Source organism: Tasmannia lanceolata, unplaced genomic scaffold, assembly GCF_043159265.1.
Source record: "Tasmannia lanceolata isolate RefF3 unplaced genomic scaffold, GAP_Taslan_0.1 ptg000003l, whole genome shotgun sequence".
NCBI lineage: Eukaryota > Viridiplantae > Streptophyta > Magnoliopsida > Canellales > Winteraceae > Tasmannia > Tasmannia lanceolata.
The window spans coordinates 30,368,810-30,387,212 of record NW_027518680.1 but is presented as its reverse complement, the minus strand read 5'-3'; the positions used below and the strand labels follow the sequence as shown (position 1 = coordinate 30,387,212).

The 18,403-nt window shown below is 48.0% G+C and overlaps 25 non-coding genes across 25 annotated transcripts; all 25 read right to left on the bottom strand.

Annotated features, from left to right (window-relative positions):
• Nucleotides 1-537: 537 nt before the first annotated feature.
• LOC143873043 (5S ribosomal RNA) lies at nt 538-656 on the bottom strand. The gene has a single exon (XR_013247767.1). It is a non-coding gene; the product is annotated as a 5S ribosomal RNA (ribosomal RNA).
• A 597-nt stretch (nt 657-1,253) lies between these two features.
• Nucleotides 1,254-1,372, bottom strand: LOC143872890 (5S ribosomal RNA). Its single transcript, XR_013247617.1, has one exon. It is a non-coding gene; the product is annotated as a 5S ribosomal RNA (ribosomal RNA).
• A 597-nt stretch (nt 1,373-1,969) lies between these two features.
• On the bottom strand, nt 1,970-2,088 carry LOC143873042 (5S ribosomal RNA). The gene has a single exon (XR_013247766.1). It is a non-coding gene; the product is annotated as a 5S ribosomal RNA (ribosomal RNA).
• Nucleotides 2,089-2,685: 597 nt separating this feature from the next.
• LOC143873152 (5S ribosomal RNA) lies at nt 2,686-2,804 on the bottom strand. The gene has a single exon (XR_013247874.1). It is a non-coding gene; the product is annotated as a 5S ribosomal RNA (ribosomal RNA).
• Nucleotides 2,805-3,401: 597 nt separating this feature from the next.
• LOC143871436 (5S ribosomal RNA) lies at nt 3,402-3,520 on the bottom strand. The gene has a single exon (XR_013246203.1). It is a non-coding gene; the product is annotated as a 5S ribosomal RNA (ribosomal RNA).
• A 597-nt stretch (nt 3,521-4,117) lies between these two features.
• LOC143871435 (5S ribosomal RNA) lies at nt 4,118-4,236 on the bottom strand. The gene has a single exon (XR_013246202.1). It is a non-coding gene; the product is annotated as a 5S ribosomal RNA (ribosomal RNA).
• A 597-nt stretch (nt 4,237-4,833) lies between these two features.
• LOC143873040 (5S ribosomal RNA) lies at nt 4,834-4,952 on the bottom strand. Its single transcript, XR_013247764.1, has one exon. It is a non-coding gene; the product is annotated as a 5S ribosomal RNA (ribosomal RNA).
• Nucleotides 4,953-5,549: 597 nt separating this feature from the next.
• On the bottom strand, nt 5,550-5,668 carry LOC143872889 (5S ribosomal RNA). The gene has a single exon (XR_013247616.1). It is a non-coding gene; the product is annotated as a 5S ribosomal RNA (ribosomal RNA).
• Nucleotides 5,669-6,265: 597 nt separating this feature from the next.
• LOC143871434 (5S ribosomal RNA) lies at nt 6,266-6,384 on the bottom strand. Its single transcript, XR_013246201.1, has one exon. It is a non-coding gene; the product is annotated as a 5S ribosomal RNA (ribosomal RNA).
• A 597-nt stretch (nt 6,385-6,981) lies between these two features.
• LOC143871432 (5S ribosomal RNA) lies at nt 6,982-7,100 on the bottom strand. Its single transcript, XR_013246199.1, has one exon. It is a non-coding gene; the product is annotated as a 5S ribosomal RNA (ribosomal RNA).
• A 597-nt stretch (nt 7,101-7,697) lies between these two features.
• On the bottom strand, nt 7,698-7,816 carry LOC143871431 (5S ribosomal RNA). Its single transcript, XR_013246198.1, has one exon. It is a non-coding gene; the product is annotated as a 5S ribosomal RNA (ribosomal RNA).
• Nucleotides 7,817-8,413: 597 nt separating this feature from the next.
• LOC143871430 (5S ribosomal RNA) lies at nt 8,414-8,532 on the bottom strand. The gene has a single exon (XR_013246197.1). It is a non-coding gene; the product is annotated as a 5S ribosomal RNA (ribosomal RNA).
• A 597-nt stretch (nt 8,533-9,129) lies between these two features.
• Nucleotides 9,130-9,248, bottom strand: LOC143873071 (5S ribosomal RNA). Its single transcript, XR_013247794.1, has one exon. It is a non-coding gene; the product is annotated as a 5S ribosomal RNA (ribosomal RNA).
• Nucleotides 9,249-9,845: 597 nt separating this feature from the next.
• LOC143873150 (5S ribosomal RNA) lies at nt 9,846-9,964 on the bottom strand. The gene has a single exon (XR_013247872.1). It is a non-coding gene; the product is annotated as a 5S ribosomal RNA (ribosomal RNA).
• Nucleotides 9,965-10,561: 597 nt separating this feature from the next.
• Nucleotides 10,562-10,680, bottom strand: LOC143871429 (5S ribosomal RNA). Its single transcript, XR_013246196.1, has one exon. It is a non-coding gene; the product is annotated as a 5S ribosomal RNA (ribosomal RNA).
• Nucleotides 10,681-11,277: 597 nt separating this feature from the next.
• On the bottom strand, nt 11,278-11,396 carry LOC143871428 (5S ribosomal RNA). The gene has a single exon (XR_013246195.1). It is a non-coding gene; the product is annotated as a 5S ribosomal RNA (ribosomal RNA).
• A 597-nt stretch (nt 11,397-11,993) lies between these two features.
• LOC143871427 (5S ribosomal RNA) lies at nt 11,994-12,112 on the bottom strand. Its single transcript, XR_013246194.1, has one exon. It is a non-coding gene; the product is annotated as a 5S ribosomal RNA (ribosomal RNA).
• Nucleotides 12,113-12,709: 597 nt separating this feature from the next.
• Nucleotides 12,710-12,828, bottom strand: LOC143871426 (5S ribosomal RNA). Its single transcript, XR_013246193.1, has one exon. It is a non-coding gene; the product is annotated as a 5S ribosomal RNA (ribosomal RNA).
• A 597-nt stretch (nt 12,829-13,425) lies between these two features.
• LOC143873039 (5S ribosomal RNA) lies at nt 13,426-13,544 on the bottom strand. The gene has a single exon (XR_013247763.1). It is a non-coding gene; the product is annotated as a 5S ribosomal RNA (ribosomal RNA).
• A 597-nt stretch (nt 13,545-14,141) lies between these two features.
• Nucleotides 14,142-14,260, bottom strand: LOC143874520 (5S ribosomal RNA). The gene has a single exon (XR_013249197.1). It is a non-coding gene; the product is annotated as a 5S ribosomal RNA (ribosomal RNA).
• Nucleotides 14,261-14,857: 597 nt separating this feature from the next.
• Nucleotides 14,858-14,976, bottom strand: LOC143871425 (5S ribosomal RNA). The gene has a single exon (XR_013246192.1). It is a non-coding gene; the product is annotated as a 5S ribosomal RNA (ribosomal RNA).
• A 597-nt stretch (nt 14,977-15,573) lies between these two features.
• LOC143871424 (5S ribosomal RNA) lies at nt 15,574-15,692 on the bottom strand. The gene has a single exon (XR_013246191.1). It is a non-coding gene; the product is annotated as a 5S ribosomal RNA (ribosomal RNA).
• A 597-nt stretch (nt 15,693-16,289) lies between these two features.
• Nucleotides 16,290-16,408, bottom strand: LOC143871423 (5S ribosomal RNA). Its single transcript, XR_013246190.1, has one exon. It is a non-coding gene; the product is annotated as a 5S ribosomal RNA (ribosomal RNA).
• A 597-nt stretch (nt 16,409-17,005) lies between these two features.
• Nucleotides 17,006-17,124, bottom strand: LOC143871421 (5S ribosomal RNA). The gene has a single exon (XR_013246188.1). It is a non-coding gene; the product is annotated as a 5S ribosomal RNA (ribosomal RNA).
• A 597-nt stretch (nt 17,125-17,721) lies between these two features.
• LOC143871420 (5S ribosomal RNA) lies at nt 17,722-17,840 on the bottom strand. The gene has a single exon (XR_013246187.1). It is a non-coding gene; the product is annotated as a 5S ribosomal RNA (ribosomal RNA).
• Nucleotides 17,841-18,403: the final 563 nt, after the last annotated feature.

Sequence of the window (18,403 nt, the reverse complement as noted above, 5' to 3'; positions counted from 1 at the left end):
CGTTTAAATGAAAGTGCGAAAAAATCCTGCTAGATGACACCGGATGGACGATCCGAGCATGTCTGGAAGCCGGATGACCGCCAAGGCTGTCATCGCGCGATGAATCTTCCCGAGTACCCCCGAATCAATATAAGAATCGCCACGATCTGACGGGCGGATCAAAAGTTATCGTCGGAACGATATTTGTGCACCAAGGGTAGCTCACGGCCAGTAAACACCTTCCGACCGGATTCATGACTCGCATCCACTAGTACACTCATCCGCTATAGCCTATACGTCACTGAATCTAAACAAACCCCCGCTATAATTTGACCGCAAATGAAATGTCAGAACGAATTCCGTTTATCGAATCAAACGACACTATCACCCCGCCATAATAAAGACCGAACGTCTTTGAATTCACCATCCGGAAGAAAATAAAAAGATCCGAACCGAAACGTAGGAGGCGTCGCACTAAACGTGCGTTTCAGTTCGCATCGATGTTCCAGAACCGAAAGATTGTTCGAAAAAAGTGGTAGATAGCCGAAAAAAGTGACAGGGGTGCAACACGAGGACTTCTCAGGAGGTCACCCATCCTAGTACTACTCTCGCCCAAGCACGCTTAACTTCGGAGTTCTGATGGGATCCAGTGCATTTGTGCTGGTATGATCGCACCCAGCATGCCTTTCCATTGTCAAAGTAATAAAGAGTTTCCACTCGCATTGTCGTACGAAGTCCGTTTAAATGAAAGTGCGAAAAAATCCTGCTAGATGACACCGGATGGACGATCCGAGCATGTCGGGAAGCCGGATGACCGCCAGGGCTGTCATCGCGCGATTAATCTTCCCGAGTACCCCCGAATCAATATAAGAATCGCTACGATCTGACGGGCGGATCAAAAGTTATCGTCGGAACGATATTTGTGCACCAAGGGTAGCTCACGGCCAGTAAACACCTTCCGACCGGATTCATGACTCGCATCCACTAGTACACTCATCCGCTATAGCCTGTACGTCACTGAATCTAAACAAACCCCCGCTATAATTTGACTGCAAATGAAATGTCAGAACGAATTCCGTTTATCGAATCAAACGACACTATCACCCCGCCATAATAAAGACCGGACGTCTTTGAATTCACCATCCGGAAGAAAATAAAAAGATCCGAACCGAAACGTAGGAGCCGACGCACTAAACGTGCGTTTCAGTTCGCATCGATGTTCCAGAACCGAAAGATTGTTCGAAAAAAGTGGTAGATAGCCGAAAAAAGTGACAGGGGTGCAACACGAGGACTTCCCAGGTGGTCACCCATCCTAGTACTACTCTCGCCCAAGCACGCTTAACTTCGGAGTTCTGATGGGATCCAGTGCATTTGTGCTGGTATGATCGCACCCAGCATGCCTCTCCATTGTCAAAGTAATAAAGAGTTTCCACTCGCATTGTCGTACGAAGTCCGTTTAAATGAAAGTGCGAAAAAATCCTGCTAGATGACACCGGATGGACGATCCGAGCATGTCGGGAAGCCGGATGACCGCCAGGGCTGTCATCGCGCGATGGATCTTCCCGAGTACCCCCGAATCAATATAAGAATTGCCACGATCTGACGGGCGGATCAAAAGTTATCGTCGGAACGATATTTGTGCACCAAGGGTAGCTCACGGCCAGTAAACACCTTCCGACCGGATTCATGACTCGCATCCACTAGTACACTCATCCGCTATAGCCTGTACGTCACTGAATCTAAACAAACCCCCGCTATAATTTGACCGCAAATGAAATGTCAGAACGAATTCCGTTTATCGAATCAAACGACACTATCACCCCGCCATAATAAAGACCGGACGTCTTTGAATTCACCATCCGGAAGAAAATAAAAAGATCCGAACCGAAACGTAGGAGGCGTCGCACTAAACGTGCGTTTCAGTTCGCATCGATGTTCCAGAACCGAAAGATTGTTCGAAAAAAGTGGTAGATAGCCGAAAAAAGTGACAGGGGTGCAACACGAGGACTTCTCAGGAGGTCACCCATCCTAGTACTACTCTCGCCCAAGCACGCTTAACTTCGGAGTTCTGATGGGATCCAGTGCATTTGTGCTGGTATGATCGCACCCAGCATGCCTTTCCATTGTCAAAGTAATAAAGAGTTTCCACTCGCATTGTCGTACGAAGTCCGTTTAAATGAAAGTGCGAAAAAATCCTGCTAGATGACACCGGATGGACGATCCGAGCATGTCGGGAAGCCGGATGACCGCCAGGGCTGTCATCGCGCGATGAATCTTCCCGAGTACCCCCGAATCAATATAAGAATCGCAACGATCTGACGGGCGGATCAAAAGTTATCGTCGGAACGATATTTGTGCACCAAGGGTAGCTCACGGCCAGTAAACACCTTCCGACCGGATTCATGACTCGCATCCACTAGTACACTCATCCGCTATAGCCTGTGCGTCACTGAATCTAAACAAACCCCCGCTATATTTTGACCGCAAATGAAATGTCAGAACGAATTCCGTTTATCGAATCAAACGACACTATCACCCCGCCATAATAAAGACCGGACGTATTTGAATTCACCATCCGGAAGAAAATAAAAAGATCCGAACCGAAACGTAGGAGGCGTCGCACTAAACGTGCGTTTCAGTTCGCATCGATGTTCCAGAACCGAAAGATTATTCGAAAAAAGTGGTAGATAGCCGAAAAAAGTGACAGGGGTGCAACACGAGGACTTCCCAGGAGGTCACCCATCCTAGTACTAGTCTCGCCCAAGCACGCTTAACTTCGGAGTTCTGATGGGATCCAGTGCATTTGTGCTGGTATGATCGCACCCAGCATGCCTTTCCATTGTCAAAGTAATAAAGAGTTTCCACTCGCATTGTCGTACGAAGTCCGTTTAAATGAAAGTGCGAAAAAATCCTGCTAGATGACACCGGATGGACGATCCGAGCATGTCGGGAAGCCGGATGACCGCCATGGCTGTCATCGCGCGATTAATCTTCCCGAGTACCCCCGAATCAATATAAGAATCGCCACGATCTGACGGGCGGATCAAAAGTTATCGTCGGAACGATATTTGTGCACCAAGGGTAGCTCACGGCCAGTAAACACCTTCCGACCGGATTCATGACTCGCATCCACTAGTACACTCATCCGCTATAGCCTGTACGTCAGTGAATCTAAACAAACCCCCGCTATAATTTGACTGCAAATGAAATGTCAGAACGAATTCCGTTTATCGAATCAAACGACACTATCACCCCGCCATAATAAAGACCGGACGTCTTTGAATTCACCATCCGGAAGAAAATAAAAAGATCCGAACCGAAACGTAGGAGGCGACGCACTAAACGTGCGTTTCAGTTCGCATCGATGTTCCAGAACCGAAAGATTGTTCGAAAAAAGTGGTAGATAGCCGAAAAAAGTGACAGGGGTGCAACACGAGGACTTCCCAGGAGGTCACCCATCCTAGTACTACTCTCGCCCAAGCACGCTTAACTTCGGAGTTCTGATGGGATCCAGTGCATTTGTGCTGGTATGATCGCACCCAGCATGCCTCTCCATTGTCAAAGTAATAAAGAGTTTTCACTCGCATTGTCGTACGAAGTCCGTTTAAATGAAAGTGCGAAAAAATCCTGCTAGATGACACCGGATGGACGATCCGAGCATGTCGGGAAGCCGGATGACCGCCAGGGCTGTCATCGCGCGATGGATCTTCCCGAGTACCCCCGAATCAATATAAGAATCGCGACGATCTGACGGGCGGATCAAAAGTTATCGTCGGAACGATATTTGTGCACCAAGGGTAGCTCACGGCCAGTAAACACCTTCCGACCGGATTCATGACTCGCATCCACTAGTACACTCATCCGCTATAGCCTGTACGTCACTGAATCTAAACAAACCCCCGCTATAATTTGACCGCAAATGAAATGTCAGAACGAATTCCGTTTATCGAATCAAACGACACTATCACCTCGCCATAATAAAGACCGGACGTCTTTGAATTCACCATCCGGAAGAAAATAAAAAGATCCGAACCGAAACGTAGGAGGCGACGCACTAAACGTGCGTTTCAGTTCGCATCGATGTTCCAGAACCGAAAGATTGTTCGAAAAAAGTGGTAGATAGCCGAAAAAAGTGACAGGGGTGCAACACGAGGACTTCCCAGGAGGTCACCCATCCTAGTACTACTCTCGCCCAAGCACGCTTAACTTCGGAGTTCTGATGGGATCCAGTGCATTTGTGCTGGTATGATCGCACCCAGCATGCCTCTCCATTGTCAAAGTAATAAAGAGTTTCCACTCGCATTGTCGTACGAAGTCCGTTTAAATGAAAGTGCGAAAAAATCCTGCTAGATGACACCGGATGGACGATCCGAGCATGTCTGGAAGCCGGATGACCGCCAAGGCTGTCATCGCGCGATGAATCTTCCCGAGTACCCCCGAATCAATATAAGAATCGCCACGATCTGACGGGCGGATCAAAAGTTATCGTCGGAACGATATTTGTGCACCAAGGGTAGCTCACGGCCAGTAAACACCTTCCGACCGGATTCATGACTCGCATCCACTAGTACACTCATCCGCTATAGCCTATACGTCACTGAATCTAAACAAACCCCCGCTATAATTTGACCGCAAATGAAATGTCAGAACGAATTCCGTTTATCGAATCAAACGACACTATCACCCCGCCATAATAAAGACCGGACGTCTTTGAATTCACCATCCGGAAGAAAATAAAAAGATCCGAACCGAAACGTAGGAGGCGTCGCACTAAACGTGCGTTTCAGTTCGCATCGATGTTCCAGAACCGAAAGATTGTTCGAAAAAAGTGGTAGATAGCCGAAAAAAGTGACAGGGGTGCAACACGAGGACTTCTCAGGAGGTCACCCATCCTAGTACTACTCTCGCCCAAGCACGCTTAACTTCGGAGTTCTGATGGGATCCAGTGCATTTGTGCTGGTATGATCGCACCCAGCATGCCTTTCCATTGTCAAAGTAATAAAGAGTTTCCACTCGCATTGTCGTACGAAGTCCGTTTAAATGAAAGTGCGAAAAAATCCTGCTAGATGACACCGGATGGACGATCCGAGCATGTCGGGAAGCCGGATGACCGCCAGGGCTGTCATCGCGCGATTAATCTTCCCGAGTACCCCCGAATCAATATAAGAATCGCTACGATCTGACGGGCGGATCAAAAGTTATCGTCGGAACGATATTTGTGCACCAAGGGTAGCTCACGGCCAGTAAACACCTTCCGACCGGATTCATGACTCGCATCCACTAGTACACTCATCCGCTATAGCCTGTACGTCACTGAATCTAAACAAACCCCCGCTATAATTTGACTGCAAATGAAATGTCAGAACGAATTCCGTTTATCGAATCAAACGACACTATCACCCCGCCATAATAAAGACCGGACGTCTTTGAATTCACCATCCGGAAGAAAATAAAAAGATCCGAACCGAAACGTAGGAGCCGACGCACTAAACGTGCGTTTCAGTTCGCATCGATGTTCCAGAACCGAAAGATTGTTCGAAAAAAGTGGTAGATAGCCGAAAAAAGTGACAGGGGTGCAACACGAGGACTTCCCAGGTGGTCACCCATCCTAGTACTACTCTCGCCCAAGCACGCTTAACTTCGGAGTTCTGATGGGATCCAGTGCATTTGTGCTGGTATGATCGCACCCAGCATGCCTCTCCATTGTCAAAGTAATAAAGAGTTTCCACTCGCATTGTCGTACGAAGTCCGTTTAAATGAAAGTGCGAAAAAATCCTGCTAGATGACACCGGATGGACGATCCGAGCATGTCGGGAAGCCGGATGACCGCCAGGGCTGTCATCGCGCGATGGATCTTCCCGAGTACCCCCGAATCAATATAAGAATTGCCACGATCTGACGGGCGGATCAAAAGTTATCGTCGGAACGATATTTGTGCACCAAGGGTAGCTCACGGCCAGTAAACACCTTCCGACCGGATTCATGACTCGCATCCACTAGTACACTCATCCGCTATAGCCTGTACGTCACTGAATCTAAACAAACCCCCGCTATAATTTGACCGCAAATGAAATGTCAGAACGAATTCCGTTTATCGAATCAAACGACACTATCACCCCGCCATAATAAAGACCGGACGTCTTTGAATTCACCATCCGGAAGAAAATAAAAAGATCCGAACCGAAACGTAGGAGGCGACGCACTAAACGTGCGTTTCAGTTCGCATCGATGTTCCAGAACCGAAAGATTGTTCGAAAAAAGTGGTAGATAGCCGAAAAAAGTGACAGGGGTGCAACACGAGGACTTCCCAGGAGGTCACCCATCCTAGTACTACTCTCGCCCAAGCACGCTTAACTTCGGAGTTCTGATGGGATCCAGTGCATTTGTGCTGGTATGATCGCACCCAGCATGCCTCTCCATTGTCAAAGTAATAAAGAGTTTCCACTCGCATTGTCGTACGAAGTCCGTTTAAATGAAAGTGCGAAAAAATCCTGCTAGATGACACCGGATGGACGATCCGAGCATGTCTGGAAGCCGGATGACCGCCAGGGCTGTCATCGCGCGATGAATCTTCCCGAGTACGCCCGAATCAATATAAGAATCGCCACGATCTGACGGGCGGATCAAAAGTTATCGTCGGAACGATATTTGTGCACCAAGGGTAGCTCACGGCCAGTAAACACCTTCCGACCGGATTCATGACTCGCATCCACTAGTACACTCATCCGCTATAGCCTGTACGTTACTGAATCTAAACAAACCCCCGCTATAATTTGACCGCAAATGAAATGTCAGAACGAATTCCATTTATCGAATCAAACGACACTATCACCCCGCCATAATAAAGACCGGACGTCTTTGAATTCACCATCCGGAAGAAAATAAAAAGATCCGAACCGAAACGTAGGAGGCGACGCACTAAACGTGCGTTTCAGTTCGCATCGATGTTCCAGAACCGAAAGATTGTTCGAAAAAAGTGGTAGATAGCCGAAAAAAGTGACAGGGGTGCAACACGAGGACTTCCCAGGAGGTCACCCATCCTAGTACTACTCTCGCCCAAGCACGCTTAACTTCGGAGTTCTGATGGGATCCAGTGCATTTGTGCTGGTATGATCGCACCCAGCATGCCTCTCCATTGTCAAAGTAATAAAGAGTTTCCACTCGCATTGTCGTACGAAGTCCGTTTAAATGAAAGTGCGAAAAAATCCTGCTAGATGACACCGGATGGACGATCCGAGCATGTCGGGAAGCCGGATGACCGCCAAGGCTGTCATCGCGCGATGAATCTTCCCGAGTACCCCCGAATCAATATAAGAATCGCGACGATCTGACGGGCGGATCAAAAGTTATCGTCGGAACGATATTTGTGCACCAAGGGTAGCTCACGGCCAGTAAACACCTTCCGAACGGATTCATGACTCGCATCCACTAGTACACTCATCCGCTATAGCCTGTACGTCACTGAATCTAAACAAACCCCCGCTATAATTTGACCGCAAATGAAATGTCAGAACGAATTCCGTTTATCGAATCAAACGACACTATCACCTCGCCATAATAAAGACCGGACGTCTTTGAATTCACCATCCGGAAGAAAATAAAAAGATCCGAACCGAAACGTAGGAGGCGACGCACTAAACGTGCGTTTCAGTTCGCATCGATGTTCCAGAACCGAAAGATTGTTCGAAAAAAGTGGTAGATAGCTGAAAAAAGTGACAGGGGTGCAACACGAGGACTTCCCAGGAGGTCACCCATCCTAGTACTACTCTCGCCCAAGCACGCTTAACTTCGGAGTTCTGATGGGATCCAGTGCATTTGTGCTGGTATGATCGCACCCAACATGCCTTTCCATTGTCAAAGTAATAAAGAGTTTCCACTCGCATTGTCGTACGAAGTCCGTTTAAATGAAAGTGCGAAAAAATCCTGCTAGATGACACCGGATGGACGATCCGAGCATGTCGGGAAGCCGGATGACCACCAGGGCTGTCATCGCGCGATTAATCTTCCCGAGTACCCCCGAATCAATATAAGAATCGCTACGATCTGACGGGCGGATCAAAAGTTATCGTCGGAACGATATTTGTGCACCAAGGGTAGCTCACGGCCAGTAAACACCTTCCGACCGGATTCATGACTCGCATCCACTAGTACACTCATCCGCTATAGCCTGTACGTCACTGAATCTAAACAAACCCCCGCTATAATTTGACCGCAAATGAAATGTCAGAACGAATTCCGTTTATCGAATCAAACGACACTATCACCCCGCCATAATAAAGACCGGACGTCTTTGAATTCACCATCCGGAAGAAAATAAAAAGATCCGAACCGAAACGTAGGAGGCGACGCACTAAACGTGCGTTTCAGTTCGCATCGATGTTCCAGAACCGAAAGATTGTTCGAAAAAAGTGGTAGATAGCCGAAAAAAGTGACAGGGGTGCAACACGAGGACTTCCCAGGAGGTCACCCATCCTAGTACTACTCTCGCCCAAGCACGCTTAACTTCGGAGTTCTGATGGGATCCAGTGCATTTGTGCTGGTATGATCGCACCCAGCATGCCTCTCCATTGTCAAAGTAATAAAGAGTTTCCACTCGCATTGTCGTACGAAGTCCGTTTAAATGAAAGTGCGAAAAAATCCTGCTAGATGACACCGGATGGACGATCCGAGCATGTCTGGAAGCCGAATGACTGCCAGGGCTGTCATCGCGCGATGAATCTTCCCGAGTACCCCCGAATCAATATAAGAATCGCCACGATCTGACGGGCGGATCAAAAGTTATCGTCGGAACGATATTTGTGCACCAAGGGTAGCTCACGGCCAGTAAACACCTTCCGACCGGATTCATGACTCGCATCCACTAGTACACTCATCCGCTATAGCCTGTACGTCACTGAATCTAAACAAACCCCCGCTATAATTTGACCGCAAATGAAATGTCAGAACGAATTCCGTTTATCGAATCAAACGACACTATCAGCCCGCCATAATAAAGACCGGACGTCTTTGAATTCACCATCCGGAAGAAAATAAAAAGATCCGAACCGAAACGTATGAGGCAACGCACTAAACGTGCGTTTCAGTTCGCATCGATGTTCCAGAACCGAAAGATTGTTCGAAAAAAGTGGTAGATAGCCGAAAAAAGTGACAGGGGTGCAACACGAGGACTTCCCAGGAGGTCACCCATCCTAGTACTACTCTCGCCCAGGCACGCTTAACTTCGGAGTTCTGATGGGATCCAGTGCATTTGTGCTGGTATGATCGCACCCAGCATGCCTCTCCATTGTCAAAGTAATAAAGAGTTTCCACTCGCATTGTCGTACGAAGTCCGTTTAAATGAAAGTGCGAAAAAATCCTGCTAGATGACACCGGATGGACGATCCGAGCATGTCGGGAAGCCGGATGACCGCCAGGGCTGTCATCGCGCGATGAATCTTCCCGAGTACCCCCGAATCAATATAAGAATCGCCACGATCTGACGGGCGGATCAAAAGTTATCGTCGGAACGATATTTGTGCACCAAGGGTAGCTCACGGCCAGTAAACACCTTCCGACCGGATTCATGACTCGCATCCACTAGTACACTCATCCGCTATAGCCTGTGCGTCACTGAATCTAAACAAACCCCCGCTATATTTTGACCGCAAATGAAATGTCAGAACGAATTCCGTTTATCGAATCAAACGACACTATCACCCCGCCATAATAAAGACCGGACGTATTTGAATTCACCATCCGGAAGAAAATAAAAAGATCCGAACCGAAACGTAGGAGGCGTCGCACTAAACGTGCGTTTCAGTTCGCATCGATGTTCCAGAACCGAAAGATTATTCGAAAAAAGTGGTAGATAGCCGAAAAAAGTGACAGGGGTGCAACACGAGGACTTCCCAGGAGGTCACCCATCCTAGTACTAGTCTCGCCCAAGCACGCTTAACTTCGGAGTTCTGATGGGATCCAGTGCATTTGTGCTGGTATGATCGCACCCAGCATGCCTTTCCATTGTCAAAGTAATAAAGAGTTTCCACTCGCATTGTCGTACGAAGTCCGTTTAAATGAAAGTGCGAAAAAATCCTGCTAGATGACACCGGATGGACGATCCGAGCATGTCGGGAAGCCGGATGACCGCCAGGGCTGTCATCGCGCGATTAATCTTCCCGAGTACCCCCGAATCAATATAAGAATCGCCACGATCTGACGGGCGGATCAAAAGTTATCGTCGGAACGATATTTGTGCACCAAGGGTAGCTCACGGCCAGTAAACACCTTCCGACCGGATTCATGACTCGCATCCACTAGTACACTCATCCGCTATAGCCTGTACGTCAGTGAATCTAAACAAACCCCCGCTATAATTTGACTGCAAATGAAATGTCAGAACGAATTCCGTTTATCGAATCAAACGACACTATCACCCCGCCATAATAAAGACCGGACGTCTTTGAATTCACCATCCGGAAGAAAATAAAAAGATCCGAACCGAAACGTAGGAGGCGACGCACTAAACGTGCGTTTCAGTTCGCATCGATGTTCCAGAACCGAAAGATTGTTCGAAAAAAGTGGTAGATAGCCGAAAAAAGTGACAGGGGTGCAACACGAGGACTTCCCAGGAGGTCACCCATCCTAGTACTACTCTCGCCCAAGCACGCTTAACTTCGGAGTTCTGATGGGATCCAGTGCATTTGTGCTGGTATGATCGCACCCAGCATGCCTCTCCATTGTCAAAGTAATAAAGAGTTTTCACTCGCATTGTCGTACGAAGTCCGTTTAAATGAAAGTGCGAAAAAATCCTGCTAGATGACACCGGATGGACGATCCGAGCATGTCGGGAAGCCGGATGACCGCCAGGGCTGTCATCGCGCGATGGATCTTCCCGAGTACCCCCGAATCAATATAAGAATCGCGACGATCTGACGGGCGGATCAAAAGTTATCGTCGGAACGATATTTGTGCACCAAGGGTAGCTCACGGCCAGTAAACACCTTCCGACCGGATTCATGACTCGCATCCACTAGTACACTCATCCGCTATAGCCTGTACGTCACTGAATCTAAACAAACCCCCGCTATAATTTGACCGCAAATGAAATGTCAGAACGAATTCCGTTTATCGAATCAAACGACACTATCACCTCGCCATAATAAAGACCGGACGTCTTTGAATTCACCATCCGGAAGAAAATAAAAAGATCCGAACCGAAACGTAGGAGGCGACGCACTAAACGTGCGTTTCAGTTCGCATCGATGTTCCAGAACCGAAAGATTGTTCGAAAAAAGTGGTAGATAGCCGAAAAAAGTGACAGGGGTGCAACACGAGGACTTCCCAGGAGGTCACCCATCCTAGTACTACTCTCGCCCAAGCACGCTTAACTTCGGAGTTCTGATGGGATCCAGTGCATTTGTGCTGGTATGATCGCACCCAGCATGCCTCTCCATTGTCAAAGTAATAAAGAGTTTCCACTCGCATTGTCGTACGAAGTCCGTTTAAATGAAAGTGCGAAAAAATCCTGCTAGATGACACCGGATGGACGATCCGAGCATGTCTGGAAGCCGGATGACCGCCAAGGCTGTCATCGCGCGATGAATCTTCCCGAGTACCCCCGAATCAATATAAGAATCGCCACGATCTGACGGGCGGATCAAAAGTTATCGTCGGAACGATATTTGTGCACCAAGGGTAGCTCACGGCCAGTAAACACCTTCCGACCGGATTCATGACTCGCATCCACTAGTACACTCATCCGCTATAGCCTATACGTCACTGAATCTAAACAAACCCCCGCTATAATTTGACCGCAAATGAAATGTCAGAACGAATTCCGTTTATCGAATCAAACGACACTATCACCCCGCCATAATAAAGACCGGACGTCTTTGAATTCACCATCCGGAAGAAAATAAAAAGATCCGAACCGAAACGTAGGAGGCGTCGCACTAAACGTGCGTTTCAGTTCGCATCGATGTTCCAGAACCGAAAGATTGTTCGAAAAAAGTGGTAGATAGCCGAAAAAAGTGACAGGGGTGCAACACGAGGACTTCCCAGGAGGTCACCCATCCTAGTACTACTCTCGCCCAAGCACGCTTAACTTCGGAGTTCTGATGGGATCCAGTGCATTTGTGCTGGTATGATCGCACCCAGCATGCCTCTCCATTGTCAAAGTAATAAAGAGTTTTCACTCGCATTGTCGTACGAAGTCCGTTTAAATGAAAGTGCGAAAAAATCCTGCTAGATGACACCGGATGGACGATCCGAGCATGTCGGGAAGCCGGATGACCGCCAGGGCTGTCATCGCGCGATGGATCTTCCCGAGTACCCCCGAATCAATATAAGAATCGCGACGATCTGACGGGCGGATCAAAAGTTATCGTCGGAACGATATTTGTGCACCAAGGGTAGCTCACGGCCAGTAAACACCTTCCGACCGGATTCATGACTCGCATCCACTAGTACACTCATCCGCTATAGCCTGTACGTCACTGAATCTAAACAAACCCCCGCTATAATTTGACCGCAAATGAAATGTCAGAACGAATTCCGTTTATCGAATCAAACGACACTATCACCTCGCCATAATAAAGACCGGACGTCTTTGAATTCACCATCCGGAAGAAAATAAAAAGATCCGAACCGAAACGTAGGAGGCGACGCACTAAACGTGCGTTTCAGTTCGCATCGATGTTCCAGAACCGAAAGATTGTTCGAAAAAAGTGGTAGATAGCCGAAAAAAGTGACAGGGGTGCAACACGAGGACTTCCCAGGAGGTCACCCATCCTAGTACTACTCTCGCCCAAGCACGCTTAACTTCGGAGTTCTGATGGGATCCAGTGCATTTGTGCTGGTATGATCGCACCCAGCATGCCTCTCCATTGTCAAAGTAATAAAGAGTTTCCACTCGCATTGTCGTACGAAGTCCGTTTAAATGAAAGTGCGAAAAAATCCTGCTAGATGACACCGGATGGACGATCCGAGCATGTCTGGAAGCCGGATGACCGCCAAGGCTGTCATCGCGCGATGAATCTTCCCGAGTACCCCCGAATCAATATAAGAATCGCCACGATCTGACGGGCGGATCAAAAGTTATCGTCGGAACGATATTTGTGCACCAAGGGTAGCTCACGGCCAGTAAACACCTTCCGACCGGATTCATGACTCGCATCCACTAGTACACTCATCCGCTATAGCCTATACGTCACTGAATCTAAACAAACCCCCGCTATAATTTGACCGCAAATGAAATGTCAGAACGAATTCCGTTTATCGAATCAAACGACACTATCACCCCGCCATAATAAAGACCGGACGTCTTTGAATTCACCATCCGGAAGAAAATAAAAAGATCCGAACCGAAACGTAGGAGGCGTCGCACTAAACGTGCGTTTCAGTTCGCATCGATGTTCCAGAACCGAAAGATTGTTCGAAAAAAGTGGTAGATAGCCGAAAAAAGTGACAGGGGTGCAACACGAGGACTTCTCAGGAGGTCACCCATCCTAGTACTACTCTCGCCCAAGCACGCTTAACTTCGGAGTTCTGATGGGATCCAGTGCATTTGTGCTGGTATGATCGCACCCAGCATGCCTTTCCATTGTCAAAGTAATAAAGAGTTTCCACTCGCATTGTCGTACGAAGTCCGTTTAAATGAAAGTGCGAAAAAATCCTGCTAGATGACACCGGATGGACGATCCGAGCATGTCGGGAAGCCGGATGACCGCCAGGGCTGTCATCGCGCGATTAATCTTCCCGAGTACCCCCGAATCAATATAAGAATCGCTACGATCTGACGGGCGGATCAAAAGTTATCGTCGGAACGATATTTGTGCACCAAGGGTAGCTCACGGCCAGTAAACACCTTCCGACCGGATTCATGACTCGCATCCACTAGTACACTCATCCGCTATAGCCTGTACGTCACTGAATCTAAACAAACCCCCGCTATAATTTGACTGCAAATGAAATGTCAGAACGAATTCCGTTTATCGAATCAAACGACACTATCACCCCGCCATAATAAAGACCGGACGTCTTTGAATTCACCATCCGGAAGAAAATAAAAAGATCCGAACCGAAACGTAGGAGCCGACGCACTAAACGTGCGTTTCAGTTCGCATCGATGTTCCAGAACCGAAAGATTGTTCGAAAAAAGTGGTAGATAGCCGAAAAAAGTGACAGGGGTGCAACACGAGGACTTCCCAGGTGGTCACCCATCCTAGTACTACTCTCGCCGAAGCACGCTTAACTTCGGAGTTCTGATGGGATCCAGTGCATTTGTGCTGGTATGATCGCACCCAGCATGCCTCTCCATTGTCAAAGTAATAAAGAGTTTCCACTCGCATTGTCGTACGAAGTCCGTTTAAATGAAAGTGCGAAAAAATCCTGCTAGATGACACCGGATGGACGATCCGAGCATGTCGGGAAGCCGGATGACCGCCAGGGCTGTCATCGCGCGATGGATCTTCCCGAGTACCCCCGAATCAATATAAGAATTGCCACGATCTGACGGGCGGATCAAAAGTTATCGTCGGAACGATATTTGTGCACCAAGGGTAGCTCACGGCCAGTAAACACCTTCCGACCGGATTCATGACTCGCATCCACTAGTACACTCATCCGCTATAGCCTGTACGTCACTGAATCTAAACAAACCCCCGCTATAATTTGACCGCAAATGAAATGTCAGAACGAATTCCGTTTATCGAATCAAACGACACTATCACCCCGCCATAATAAAGACCGGACGTCTTTGAATTCACCATCCGGAAGAAAATAAAAAGATCCGAACCGAAACGTAGGAGGCGACGCACTAAACGTGCGTTTCAGTTCGCATCGATGTTCCAGAACCGAAAGATTGTTCGAAAAAAGTGGTAGATAGCCGAAAAAAGTGACAGGGGTGCAACACGAGGACTTCCCAGGAGGTCACCCATCCTAGTACTACTCTCGCCCAAGCACGCTTAACTTCGGAGTTCTGATGGGATCCAGTGCATTTGTGCTGGTATGATCGCACCCAGCATGCCTCTCCATTGTCAAAGTAATAAAGAGTTTCCACTCGCATTGTCGTACGAAGTCCGTTTAAATGAAAGTGCGAAAAAATCCTGCTAGATGACACCGGATGGACGATCCGAGCATGTCTGGAAGCCGGATGACCGCCAGGGCTGTCATCGCGCGATGAATCTTCCCGAGTACGCCCGAATCAATATAAGAATCGCCACGATCTGACGGGCGGATCAAAAGTTATCGTCGGAACGATATTTGTGCACCAAGGGTAGCTCACGGCCAGTAAACACCTTCCGACCGGATTCATGACTCGCATCCACTAGTACACTCATCCGCTATAGCCTGTACGTTACTGAATCTAAACAAACCCCCGCTATAATTTGACCGCAAATGAAATGTCAGAACGAATTCCATTTATCGAATCAAACGACACTATCACCCCGCCATAATAAAGACCGGACGTCTTTGAATTCACCATCCGGAAGAAAATAAAAAGATCCGAACCGAAACGTAGGAGGCGACGCACTAAACGTGCGTTTCAGTTCGCATCGATGTTCCAGAACCGAAAGATTGTTCGAAAAAAGTGGTAGATAGCCGAAAAAAGTGACAGGGGTGCAACACGAGGACTTCCCAGGAGGTCACCCATCCTAGTACTACTCTCGCCCAAGCACGCTTAACTTCGGAGTTCTGATGGGATCCAGTGCATTTGTGCTGGTATGATCGCACCCAGCATGCCTCTCCATTGTCAAAGTAATAAAGAGTTTCCACTCGCATTGTCGTACGAAGTCCGTTTAAATGAAAGTGCGAAAAAATCCTGCTAGATGACACCGGATGGACGATCCGAGCATGTCGGGAAGCCGGATGACCGCCAAGGCTGTCATCGCGCGATGAATCTTCCCGAGTACCCCCGAATCAATATAAGAATCGCGACGATCTGACGGGCGGATCAAAAGTTATCGTCGGAACGATATTTGTGCACCAAGGGTAGCTCACGGCCAGTAAACACCTTCCGAACGGATTCATGACTCGCATCCACTAGTACACTCATCCGCTATAGCCTGTACGTCACTGAATCTAAACAAACCCCCGCTATAATTTGACCGCAAATGAAATGTCAGAACGAATTCCGTTTATCGAATCAAACGACACTATCACCTCGCCATAATAAAGACCGGACGTCTTTGAATTCACCATCCGGAAGAAAATAAAAAGATCCGAACCGAAACGTAGGAGGCGACGCACTAAACGTGCGTTTCAGTTCGCATCGATGTTCCAGAACCGAAAGATTGTTCGAAAAAAGTGGTAGATAGCTGAAAAAAGTGACAGGGGTGCAACACGAGGACTTCCCAGGAGGTCACCCATCCTAGTACTACTCTCGCCCAAGCACGCTTAACTTCGGAGTTCTGATGGGATCCAGTGCATTTGTGCTGGTATGATCGCACCCAACATGCCTTTCCATTGTCAAAGTAATAAAGAGTTTCCACTCGCATTGTCGTACGAAGTCCGTTTAAATGAAAGTGCGAAAAAATCCTGCTAGATGACACCGGATGGACGATCCGAGCATGTCGGGAAGCCGGATGACCACCAGGGCTGTCATCGCGCGATTAATCTTCCCGAGTACCCCCGAATCAATATAAGAATCGCTACGATCTGACGGGCGGATCAAAAGTTATCGTCGGAACGATATTTGTGCACCAAGGGTAGCTCACGGCCAGTAAACACCTTCCGACCGGATTCATGACTCGCATCCACTAGTACACTCATCCGCTATAGCCTGTACGTCACTGAATCTAAACAAACCCCCGCTATAATTTGACCGCAAATGAAATGTCAGAACGAATTCCGTTTATCGAATCAAACGACACTATCACCCCGCCATAATAAAGACCGGACGTCTTTGAATTCACCATCCGGAAGAAAATAAAAAGATCCGAACCGAAACGTAGGAGGCGACGCACTAAACGTGCGTTTCAGTTCGCATCGATGTTCCAGAACCGAAAGATTGTTCGAAAAAAGTGGTAGATAGCCGAAAAAAGTGACAGGGGTGCAACACGAGGACTTCCCAGGAGGTCACCCATCCTAGTACTACTCTCGCCCAAGCACGCTTAACTTCGGAGTTCTGATGGGATCCAGTGCATTTGTGCTGGTATGATCGCACCCAGCATGCCTCTCCATTGTCAAAGTAATAAAGAGTTTCCACTCGCATTGTCGTACGAAGTCCGTTTAAATGAAAGTGCGAAAAAATCCTGCTAGATGACACCGGATGGACGATCCGAGCATGTCTGGAAGCCGAATGACCGCCAGGGCTGTCATCGCGCGATGAATCTTCCCGAGTACCCCCGAATCAATATAAGAATCGCCACGATCTGACGGGCGGATCAAAAGTTATCGTCGGAACGATATTTGTGCACCAAGGGTAGCTCACGGCCAGTAAACACCTTCCGACCGGATTCATGACTCGCATCCACTAGTACACTCATCCGCTATAGCCTGTACGTCACTGAATCTAAACAAACCCCCGCTATAATTTGACCGCAAATGAAATGTCAGAACGAATTCCGTTTATCGAATCAAACGACACTATCAGCCCGCCATAATAAAGACCGGACGTCTTTGAATTCACCATCCGGAAGAAAATAAAAAGATCCGAACCGAAACGTATGAGGCAACGCACTAAACGTGCGTTTCAGTTCGCATCGATGTTCCAGAACCGAAAGATTGTTCGAAAAAAGTGGTAGATAGCCGAAAAAAGTGACAGGGGTGCAACACGAGGACTTCCCAGGAGGTCACCCATCCTAGTACTACTCTCGCCCAAGCACGCTTAACTTCGGAGTTCTGATGGGATCCAGTGCATTTGTGCTGGTATGATCGCACCCAGCATGCCTCTCCATTGTCAAAGTAATAAAGAGTTTCCACTCGCATTGTCGTACGAAGTCCGTTTAAATGAAAGTGCGAAAAAATCCTGCTAGATGACACCGGATGGACGATCCGAGCATGTCGGGAAGCCGGATGACCGCCAGGGCTGTCATCGCGCGATGAATCTTCCCGAGTACCCCCGAATCAATATAAGAATCGCCACGATCTGACGGGCGGATCAAAAGTTATCGTCGGAACGATATTTGTGCACCAAGGGTAGCTCACGGCCAGTAAACACCTTCCGACCGGATTCATGACTCGCATCCACTAGTACACTCATCCGCTATAGCCTGTGCGTCACTGAATCTAAACAAACCCCCGCTATATTTTGACCGCAAATGAAATGTCAGAACGAATTCCGTTTATCGAATCAAACGACACTATCACCCCGCCATAATAAAGACCGGACGTATTTGAATTCACCATCCGGAAGAAAATAAAAAGATCCGAACCGAAACGTAGGAGGCGTCGCACTAAACGTGCGTTTCAGTTCGCATCGATGTTCCAGAACCGAAAGATTATT